Genomic DNA, 12,340 nt, shown 5'->3' with positions numbered 1-12,340 from the left:
AAATAGCTCTCACGATCACTGACATGAGAGCGGATGGATTTGGCATTAACAAGGAGTTCATGCCTGTCCATCAAAGACCCTAAGGTCGATTCAGAAGAGAGGGTTGCATCTCAGCCCACCACAACATAAACTAGTGGAATGAGTTCGCCCTCCTCTCATACAAGAGAGCCTTCCCCACAATGCCACAACTAAATGCATGTAGGGCAAGGAGGATGTCTAAATCCTAGCTTAGCACAACAATCGTCTAAATCTTTGTCTTTTTCTTGTTTCTTACATGTGTAAAGGCCTTTGATTGCTTTTACTAAAATAGTTTTCATTCCATTACTTTGTGGGGTTGGCAATGCTTCCGCTAAAAGCCTACATCCTTTTAGCATAACCTTGACCCTTATAGAACTTGGGTTTACTCTTAACGAGAAAGACTCTCACTTGCTTCCAAACATGAGTAGGGTTTTCTATCCTCAACCTGCTCCACAAGCTAGGCACTTGGTTTGGTGTATGTGCGCGGCTACCAACCTTACCATGTCTTGAGGAGAGCTATTGGAAGACTTGTGTCTATAATAAATTCCATGGGTCAAATGGTGTTTTTAATAAATATTCACCTCTATTTATTTTTGAAAAGTAGTTCTTTGTGGAATGATAATGAAGCTTCTTTGCATTATTTTTTCATGTGACAATTTCAAGCTATTACAATCTCTAGGCTTTAGTAATACACCTTCTCCGTAGCTTTTCCAAAACCAAAAGAAAGCATGCTTCCACGTGATTTGCATCTTTAAGAGAGCACAAGTCACACATTGTTTTACTAACCATGTAAAAGTTATAGCTCTCACAAAGTTTTATCATGGGATCCTTCTTAGGAGCTTTCCACTCGTAAACATGTAACAATCGAGTAGGCAATGACACATAGGTGATCTTGGCATGTGGGAGCTTTGAAAATATTCATAAGATGAGTGGACATGTAGCAAAGTGGCCCATAACAATCCATAAAACGCAAATACATGCCTCAACTAACTAGATGTCGGAAAGAAGCCTCATAATTTATAAGCAAATGTGGGATCTGAACCTGGGTACACCGATGAAAGGAATGCATCTTTTATGGTGGCCTAGGTTCATTCAATGCTACTTCTAACACTTTTTATTTGAGGAAATGATTTCCATCAATTCATGCCACTTTTACCTCTTCTAGGAGAAGGGGTGTGAATCCACCCTTAGTCCCTTAAATAGATAAATGGAAATGGATGATATAGCTTTTTAGCAATATCTAATAGGCATGTCCACCTTACTACTAGTCCAACCTCCTTTTTAACGCAATGGAAAAATGTTTCTTACATGTTCTTATTTGTAAAATCCCTTTTAAGCATAATCACATGTTCTCCAATCGTATTTCTAATGAACCATTGTGATTCTTATATTTGTCATGAGTTATGATATTTCTATAGGCCTCTCATAAATGGAAACTTGAGGCAAGCATTGGAGCACAACATTTGATCTCCTCGCACTTCGATGAATGTAACGTCTTTTATTAATAGTTTATTAACATGAAATATTAACATTGTGCTAGTTATCTTACAAGTTACATTCCATATTAACATTGTGCTAGTTATCTTACAAGTTGCATTTCGTATATAAACAATACATCATCCTTTAAAAATGGAATCTTAAAGAGCCTACTTACATTCAAAGTTTTTAGTTGTTTATCATGCCTTCTCAATTTTAAAAAGCTAGTTCTCACCATCTCAATTTTACCTTAGGTAGAAATACATAACAATGGCAGAAATTAAATAGTGACACTTTTGTGTGCATGCATGGAGAGAACAAGCCAAGACGAGACGAGAGCTACTTAACGTCAACTTATTGATCTAGAGAGACCAATCAACGGAGACACTTGAACCCAAGGGCAATTACACTAGCCAATCTACCACACTTCGGTGATAGAAAGGTAGTGCGAGAGAGAGAGAGAGAGAGAGAGAGAGAGAGAGAGAGAGAGAGAGAGAGAGAGAGAGAGAATCGTATTAACATCCACGGGAGAGAGAGAGAGAGAGAGAGAGAGAGAGAGAGAGAGAGAGAGAGAGAGAGAGAGAGAGAGAGATTCATATTAACACCCCCGGAGGCCAAGTATGACCTATGGAACCAAAACAGATGCATTACATTAATCATGGATGAGTCCAACAAGAGCCATGAGGCTTACAAGAAAAACTAAAAAGGAAGCCTAGAGTAGCATTAGCTACTAGAGCTTCACAATAGGGACATCAATTTAAGTCTAAGTAGAATTTCCCTTTTTAGGAGTACGAAATTCTTGTATGATGCTCTACCATCGCGGAAAACTACCCACTTGCTCTCTTGTCATGCTGCTCGTACCTTGGCTATCTCCACTTCAATTGGGCTAGTGTAATACTTCCTCTGTGATCCATATTGTGGTACCCTTCAATTTAATTCAAGGGTACCACAATATTAAAAATCAATATTCTTTAATTGATTTTTAAAGAATATTAATCCGATCTATCTTGTTTTTATAAGTAGTAATGGTGGTTCTTCCTTATTTCCTTTTATGGCAGTAATATCCTATGAGATGCTTGGGGTCACATTGAGTATGTTGTTCCACGAGCCATGATAGTCCCCATGCTTATACCAACCGTGCGTCATGGGTAGTCCCCCAACTTAAAGTTGGTAAGATGTCGATTCACAGTGCTTGTGCTCTGTAAACTTGGACATAATTTGGGTATTTAAGGCTCTCAATCATGATTTGAAGGTTATTCGTTAACCTTGGTCAAGTTTTCCTTTGGATTTTGGGGGGGGACAACTACATGTCCCCAAAAATTCCATTTCAAATTTAGATTAAAGAGCTACAAGGTAGCCCCCCTTGACCCCTTGGAAGAAGCACTCTTTCAATGTTGCATTCTCTTCTTGTTGCAAAACATGTGTTTGGAGGTTTCCTCAGGGAAAAGAAGAACCCCAAAAAGGCCTTGCTTTTTCCATATGAGTTGGCTGAAAATGCCTAACCAAAAGCATCCACTATGTATCTATGTATATATTTGTTTGTTTTTCCATGTCCACCCAAAATGTGAAATATCAAGGAGGTAGGGTTAAGTTTTGGGGTGGTAGTTGCAAGTTGGAGGTGGCCAAGTTGACGAGAGCACTAAATGGAGAGAGAGAGAGAGAGAGAGAGAGAGAGAGAGAGAGAGAGAGAGAGGAATTAGGGTTGAATGAGCTGAGTTTGGGGTGGTAGTTGCAAGGAGGTGGCCAAGTTGACTAGGGCAATAAACGGTTGCAGCATAAGGGCAATTTGGGGGGGGGCATAGAGAAAGAGAGAGAGAGGCACATGTGGAGGTGGCAATAAATAGTTGCAGCATAAGGGCAATTTGGGGGGGGGGGGGAGAGAGAGAGAGAGAGAGAGAGAGAGAGAGAGAGAGAGAGAGGTGCATGTGAAGGAGAGACGTGTCTTTGAAGTTTCAAAACAAATTACTTTTTTCAAAGCCTATCAAACCCATTCTAAGAGAGGGGGGGTTACATGTGAAGAAGAGATGTGTCTTTGAAGTTTAAAACAACTTACTTTTTCCAAACCCATTCTAAGCACATATTTCTCAAAGGATTATGTTCTCACCAATGGTTTTGCATTAAAGGAAATCTCACAACAACCTTGTTTGAATGAAGATGCTACAAAATATATGAAACATATAAGTACCTAGTGACGTAAAGGTACCTTGAAATCTTTATTTTTGTATTCAACTTATTATTCAAAAAAAGTACTAAAAAGAGCACTTTCCATATGACTTTCTCTCAAAGAATCTTCAAGCATGGTTAATTGGCCACAAATATAGAGTAACGCGAATCATCAAATTTTTTCATGTTTTTTATTTGATTAAATGCTTGTTTCAAGGTATGAATTAAAATCTTTTGCCTTTGTTTGTGTCCAACTTAAATGATTCATTTAATAGAGAATATAGCATAATGAGGCCCATTTCGATTATCTAAGCTACTCCAGCTACTCCCAAACTGGACATTCTTTTCTTTGATGATGTAATATAATCATGCTTTGATAACATAAGTTTTAAAACTAAAGTGCACAATTCATACACATGAACTTTACAAAGACAACATACGGATAGTGAACAAATGATGACTTTATTTCAAAATCTATGTAAACTTTCCATCCATCTACTAGTGAAATTTTCAATTTGTTCTAACATCAATTACTTTTTATTTGTGATATTCATAGGATGAAATGTTCTCATGAGCTATGTGGACATATTGTCATGAAAAGTCTTTTTCTTTAATGCTCATGTCTCCATGCAAATGGGATTTCCCCCTCTTTTCTAGGACCAATGTAAAGTTTACCACTTTCACTAACCAAAGATTTGTTTTTATCTTCAATGGCACAAGCTTTTTAAATTCATATATGTTGGCCATTTTCATTTTCATACCCTATTCACCTCATTTTCATTTTCATAACCTATTCACCTTATTTTTCTTAATGGGTGACATGAATGCTATTTTTGAATTCATGTATGTTGGCCATTTTCATTTTCATAACATATTTACCTCATTTCTCTTAATGTGTGACATGAATGATATTTCCATACACCATGTATATGTTATTTCCATACACCATGTATATGTTATTTCCATAAGTCATGTACAATGCTATACTTGAGGCAAGCATGTAAGCACTAGCATTTCAACTCTCAAACATGTAACACAAAAGCACTTGGTGATATTTTGATACTATGTAGGAAATCTTATAACATTCAAATACCAACTTCAAGAAAGAATTTTGAACATACCATTTGCATGGAGAGGATAAAATTTTCCCTTACAATTTTCGAGGCTTCAACCACACTATTTTTGCCATTTTCCAATGTAATTTTGTACAAAGATGTATATCTAAATAGATAGACCAAAGGAGCAATAAACATACCAAGCATCAACAAACTAAAAGAGTGTAATGCCCACATGTATGTGTATTATGAACACAAAATCAACTCCTTACTAGTATGGGCATATGCATTCGTATGAAGTACATATGTGTTCACACATGCTTGCTTACATTTGAGTGCATGTGTTCATAATCACACAAACTTGTGAAAGAGCACGAATGTGTGTAAGTTTGTGTGTTCTTACTTACATTTGTGTGTGTGTGTGTGTGTGTGTGTGTGTGTGTGTGTGTGAGAGAGAGAGAGAGAGAGAGAGAGAGAGAGAGAGAGAGAGAAGGAATTGAAATGAGATGAGAGTCTTTTAATAACAAGTTAGCCAAGGAAGGGGACCACATAAGATCTACGTCACCAAAGTGCATGAATGAGACTTGAACTCAAAGTCTAATGAGATTTGACCTCAAAGTCTCTCAACTTTGAGAGATGATATATGAACCCCTACACATGCGCATGCACACACATGCACATATGCATGCACACACACACACACACACACACACATGCACATATATAGAGAGAGTTGGGGGAGGGGGGCATGTGTGAGGTATCATATGGAGCAAGGGATAAGGACAAAAGAAAGGGTAGAGGTGCTACTTTTAAAGCTCACAATGGGAAGGGAGTTTCTAACCTTCCCCTTTCCATACACATAAAGTCTAGTAGCAGTAGGAACCCTATACACCCTTTGAATGATTTTATAACATAAATGTATAATTTGAAATAATATAATATAATATGTTATAAAAACTCTGAAGAGGATCTATCCATGGTGACCTCTCAGAAAGAGTATATTTATAAAGCATAGTTAAACTTTAGGTCTTGCAAATTTATCAACACATGCCATAACAAATTTGCGATAATGTAAGTATATCTAAATAATATCTTATTACAAATTATATACTCACACACTTTTGCAATATCCTGATTAGATTGAACAAAAAAATTAGGAGAACAACTAATAATTTCATGAATTAATAGTGTCATGATTGCATTGTGATGGCATAAGAGAAGTAATGATAGATTCGTCCCTATGCCAAGGGAATTGTTGTCAAAGTGTCCACTATGATACTAGTATCTCAAGAATTGGCAATCCGATTGTAATTAATGTTGCTTTTATTAGAGGATGTTTTAATTAACATTCAAATTATGATAAATAGTTTATCCTTGTAAATTTTTAATTCTAGCAAATCCAACAAAACATGTGCAAATCCCCATAGCTTGGGTAAGATGACCTTGAAATATCTCCATTAAAGAATGTGGGCTTACACTTTCTTATTTACCATGGACGTTTTACAAATTTTGTGATAATCAAGTGTTATCTAGTTATACAATGGGTTGAAGACATGCAATTATTTTCTCGCATAATTAAGGTTATAAAGATGGTTTATTATCATTGATTTACTATTGTTAAGGTGTCATAGAATAAGGTAACTTATGAGGTACTTCGCTAATTATTAAATCTAAAAATAGTTAGATAAATAAATATTTATATTAGCACAAATGCAACCACCTTGCATGATGCTGGCTAAATTGAAATGTGATGGAGAACAATCTCTATATTAACCATGCAATAGTGTCCTCTTGCAAAAAGCGCAACCATCTCCTCTCTAGACCCCACAACGGTCAATGTGTGTGACCACTCTTCATTTAGGGGGGAATATTAGGCAAAATCCTTAGGAATATTCATCACCCAAGAAAAAATAGTCAAATTTTCTCCATAAATTCTTTAAAAATTTTGATATCACTAAATTGTAAATCAATATTTATGGAACCATGAAGGTCACCCATCTTTACAAAACCACCTACTATGTGGTGGAAACTAGGTGCCAAAAAATCCACAACTATACATAGCAACTATAATTTTGTGTATCGCATGCTATAACATGCCTCCTAAATGCATTGATCTATTTTATTCTAAGTATTGACCTCTCCAAACTAAATTGGTTGGTTGTCTAAAAATGATTTCTTTTATATGGTTACTAGAATTGTTTATCAATCATCCTAATAATAGAGTGCTTAATTGCGTAGCTATTCTAATTAATCAAGGTTAGTGTTAATTATAACATCTTCTATCTTGTTAGAGGTTAAATCTCTACACCTTGGAACAACCCTTGTTAGTAATCAATAAGTAGCCAAACTAATTTTGGTTGGATATCTTACTACGTACAAATAGGGAATTATAATAATTTTGTATTAAAATTTTGTAAATCTATAATGTTTTATTGAAACTATATGTTTTTTTAATATGAAACAACTAGAATCATGATCTACAAATAATGTGCCTAGGCCTTTAATATTACTCGCTTTTGCTAATAAATAAGAAACTTCAACTGTAAAGCTAAGCCATTGTTTGTGACCCTAAGGGACTAACGTAGGCTATTTTTAGGCCATGACTTGGGGAAATCTATGTTTGGCACAAAGTCAACCATCGTTTTTAGACTTCCCATTTCGTAATTTATCCAACCCTCTCATTCTGCATATCAACACATCTAAAACCCCTTCATTTATCACCATGTTGCCACTTTAGGCCTCACTTCCCGTATGATGTGCACGTAAAGGGAAATAAAAAAATAGGCCTACATCACATGCTCTTTTGAATACTCATAGAATCTCATGCCACTCCAAATCTCACTTCCCATATGGAGTGCGTGCAAAGGGCAATCAAAAAATATAATAGTTGTTACTTCTAATTTTAGTCAAATACATCAAAAGCTAATAAATGAAAAATTTGGCAAAAATGGTGGATATGAAAGATCTAATTACTTTTAGAATCTAAGGTTACAACTTCAAAATCCAAATCTCAATCACATATCAACTACCTGGAAAAAATTGGCAAAAATGGTGGATATGAAAGATCTAATTACTTTTAGAAACTAAGGTTACAACTTCAAAGTCTAAACCCAAATCACATATCAACTACTTGGCAAAATTGGGGAAAAAGTAGACCCAAACCACATATCAAACTATGTGGCAAAAGTGGGGGCAAGGGGGAGTAGATCACATGCATGGAACTTATGCAAGATATTTTTATTTTATGCTATATTTTTTAAAGGCCACTCACATTTAGGAGGGGCTCTCAAATTTTGTTCAAGAAGAAGGCAGCCCCATGCTCAACCAAAATTAGTAAACAATGGTAGCTAATGCCCCTCCCTATGACTATAAGAGGGAAATCTTATGGAGGAGGAGAGGCAGAGCTACTACTACCATAGTACAAACAACACCTCGTATAAGTAATGGAGAAGTTAGTAGAGGTGAGATTAGAAGAGTTTCTTTTAGAAATTACCGTTGACTACATCCATGGACATAGAGCCCATATGGCCTTCATTGATAAAAGTGGGTGCAAGAATTTCAAGACAAATGTAGGATTAAGGGCATAAAGAATGGGTTCATACAATTTATATTTGAGTCATGATAATGGGCTACCCAAATTTTGGACCATGATGCCTGGTATATTTGCAATCTACCTTTCTTGTTTATAAAGTGGTCACCTAATTTCATGGTTATGGGCCCTAAGCTCATGGTGGTAGATTAAATACCTAATTTTTTGCTTATCTTTTGATCACAAGTGGATGAGACATGCTAACCTTTGAATAAAGACCTATGTAGTGAATATTTGAGGTGGATTTCATCCTTGGTGTTATGCAAGGAAAAGAGCATTTTGGTCTAACCTCAAGAAGAGTTTACTTCTCACATTTATAGTTTGTGATATCACATGATGATTGTTATTTGTTGTACAAACATGATGGGATGTTATTTTTATTTTCCTTCTATGTATCAATGATCTACTCATGGTACAACCAGTAATGATGCTTTGATATCAAATTTTAAAGCTAACTTGCATGCTAAGTTTGATATAAACGATCTTGGCATAGTTCACTACTATTTGGGAATTGAAATTTACATGCATAGAAAGTGGAGTTTTAAAGCTATGTAGGTTATTATAATGTAGTTTGCTACTCTATTAAAGCTACAAAAGCATCAAAAAAGATTCCTAACTAGGGTTATATGGATTTTATGGGAATTACCTTTGAGAATAGACTTTATGGATGTTATGGGAATTACCTTTGAGAATGGACTTCAACTATGCTATAACTTTTGTTATATAAAAAATTAGCAAATTTTTATGATATAAAATATAGGACCATTTTATGAAAGACCACCCTAAATGGAAGAAATAGGTGATGATTTTCATAAATGACCTTCTTGAGTTGATCTGACCTTGATGTAACAAGTGAGGGTTTGTAAACTAGGCAAGCATTATGTTCGTCGAAAGTTGTGAGACCCTATTTAATATCATGAGAGAGCTATCGATTACAAAAGAGGAATCTATGCCTTTGTAAAAATGGAGAAGTAGGATAGAAACCATACCAAAGCACTCACAATATTCTAGAAAGTCATGCATTATCCACATTAACATTGTAGTAACACACACATCATGCACTTTGATGCCATACCATAATATTTGAAGCTCATAAATTAAAGGCTCAAAGTACATGACCCGATTCTTAACCTTGTGTTTTTCGGGTTACAAGAAGGGCAAGCATCACATGACCCTTCCTGATGGACTTCCAAGGAGAGAGATTATAGTTCACCACCGTGACTAGCCATGTGCTCCATGATGTCGATCTTACATGGGTTAAATCCATCCATCCCCAATCCAAGCCTCAAGTGATGTGGCTTCTCTTTGAATTTGGGCCATTGTTCCTCAATATGTTTCAATACGGGTGAATCCACCGGGATCCTCATCATACCATGAGAGTGTATGTTGCGCATGCCATGTGATGAGCCATTAGGAAAATTATGAGCTCAGTTTGGGGCCCTCTAAGTAATTTCATGCTCTTTATCTCTCTAAAAAATGGGGCCACGATGAAATTTGAGCACATCATTCCCAAATTTAGTAGATTTAGAATGTACTCTTCAAGATCTTTCTAATGGCATATAACATGATGGGGTTCTAACATAGGATAGTGAAGCTCCCCAAAAAGTGGTTTCAAAAGTGATGATGTGGTATGTAACGTTACATTTTGGCATCTTAACTCTTGTTTATGGTGTATCTTGAGAATGACTACTTGAAAGTTATCGGAGATTGTATATTTGAAATCTACTCATCTCATAAGCTTCTCAATGATATGTCACATGGAGGGGTTCTGACATAAGATTGATAGGGCTCACCACCCATGGCCCCATTTTTTAGAGAGAGAAAGAGCATGAAGCTCCTTATAGGGCCCCAAAATGAGCTTATAATTTCCCTAATGTCGGTAATGGATTTGCATCAAAACATGTGATGAGCTTGGTAATAGATGTGAGGGATCTTACCTTGCAAATCACATTTCGATATTAAGGTGCCCCGCACTTTGGGTAATTGATGGTCTTGTAGTCAACACCCTTAATGAGGATACAATCATTCATACACTCATGTATCCATTTGCGATTCATGCCAAGTGTAGCCAAAACTCCTCTTGTTTTTGCCCTTGATTCAGGTATGTTGTTATTTAGAGGAAGAATCTTCTTTAAAAGTATAAAAATGAAGGTAGAGCTTACTTAGAGAAATCACAAATAATATTCATTCAATGTTACACGAAGTGAAAATCACTTTACCGGAGAAGGCTTGTAACACTAGCATTGCTCTATCCATACATTGTAAGTTGGGTTGCTGAAAGGATTGAGTATTGACACCCCTTGTACAATGATATGTTTGCCTCTTGTTGTAATCTTGCTTCCTCACATGTCATGTCGGATGGTATATCTTCTTCTTTCACATCTTCAATGAAAAAGAAGTCATCAACCATCTCCTCAATAGAAAGATCCTCCATGATCCCATGTGGTATTGGAGGACTTAAACCCTCCACTACCAACACATGAGCACCCAAATGCTCTTGGTGGAGTCTAAATTCCCTCCTTAATTATCCATTTGTAACTGAATAGTGTAGCATCAAGTGCAAGATTCTACATTGGGTCTCATTCTCATCCTCATCCTTATATAGAACAAAGTAAAAGCATTAACGAATGAGCATAGGATTTTTAATCATCATGGCATTTATCTGCATACCCATTGAAGAATCACGATGCCTAAGCGGTTTAAATTGTCCATATTCATCCACATGTCTTATCGTAATTTGACATTGACACATAATCACACCTTTGCATTGTGCACATGGACACGAGATCTTTTGATGTAATCATTCTTGGCTTCCCTTGGGCATCCTCACCTCCTTCGATATGATGAAGACAACCTATTGCCATGGGGTACCTACAAACACACAATGATATAATACGAGCACCTAAAGTCACATTTATGAATGCAAAACTTCTTGCTTGCCTGTAATTTTTTAGCTTTTGCATTTTCCCCCCATGTTTATGGACATACATGTGACTAAATTGTTGTTATGTACATGATTATTTATGCTACTAAATCATGCTTGGTGAGACCATGATTTATAACCATAAAAATTGGGAGAGATTGGATGCCGCCGCATATGCACATGTCATGCACGTCATGTATAACCACTCCCTTAACTCTATGTGCAAACACTCCCATTCTTAATGAAATTTCATCTTATTCATTTCATGAAAGGACCCATCTCTAATAAATCACTAATCTCCTCTTTCCTTCCTATTATGTAACGGCTTATTCAATCACTAATCTGTTGTTTCTTTCCTATCATCGAATCACTCTCATTCCTCTCTTCCCTCTTCCTTCCACAAGGAAGCAATATTTCCTCTTCTCTTCCTATCATCGAATCACTCTCATTCCTCTCTTCCCTCTTCCTTCCACAAGCCAGCAATATTTCCTCTTCTCTTCCTATCATCGAATCACTCTCATTCCTCTCTTCCCTCTTCCTTCCACAAGGAAGCAATATTTCCTCTTCTCTTCCTATCATCGAATCACTCTCATTCCTCTCTTCCCTCTTCCTTCCACAAGCAAGCAATATTTCCTCTTCCCTTCCTTCCCCTCTTCAATCTTGCTCTCTTTTATCTAAGCTCCCCCTACTCCCCTTTTCCTCTCTCCTATTTAATCTTCCTAGTCTCAGTAGGCAAGCAAGTAAGCAAGTAAGCAAGCAAGTAAGCAAGAAAGGTATTCACTCACCTTCATAGATTCGATTCTCTTCTCCCTTATTTCCATTCTCTTTTCCATCAAAGAAATCATAAGAGCAAGGTATTAACTCATTGCCATAGTCTCAATTCTCTTCTCCCTTATCTTCTCCTTAGCAAACAAAAATGTTGAAATAATCCCTTATATCTTTCATCCTTCTTTTTGATAGGGAATATTAAAAAGTTTTAATTAGTTTTTTTTAAAATTAATCTTCTTTCCCTCTTTTTTTTTTTGTTGGGTAGGTTCTTCCTCCAAGGTTTTTTAAAGCCCTCTTCTGTTAAGGCTCTACCCTCTCCCATTCTCTTATGATCTTGTAATTTCTCTT

The sequence above is a fragment of the Cibotium barometz genome, chromosome 58 (genome assembly GCF_041138505.1).
Source record: "Cibotium barometz isolate CiBa-2024 chromosome 58, ASM4113850v1, whole genome shotgun sequence".
In the NCBI taxonomy this organism is placed as follows: domain Eukaryota; kingdom Viridiplantae; phylum Streptophyta; class Polypodiopsida; order Cyatheales; family Cibotiaceae; genus Cibotium; species Cibotium barometz.
The sequence above is the reverse complement of the archived record's forward strand: the minus strand, read 5'-3'. Positions refer to the sequence as shown.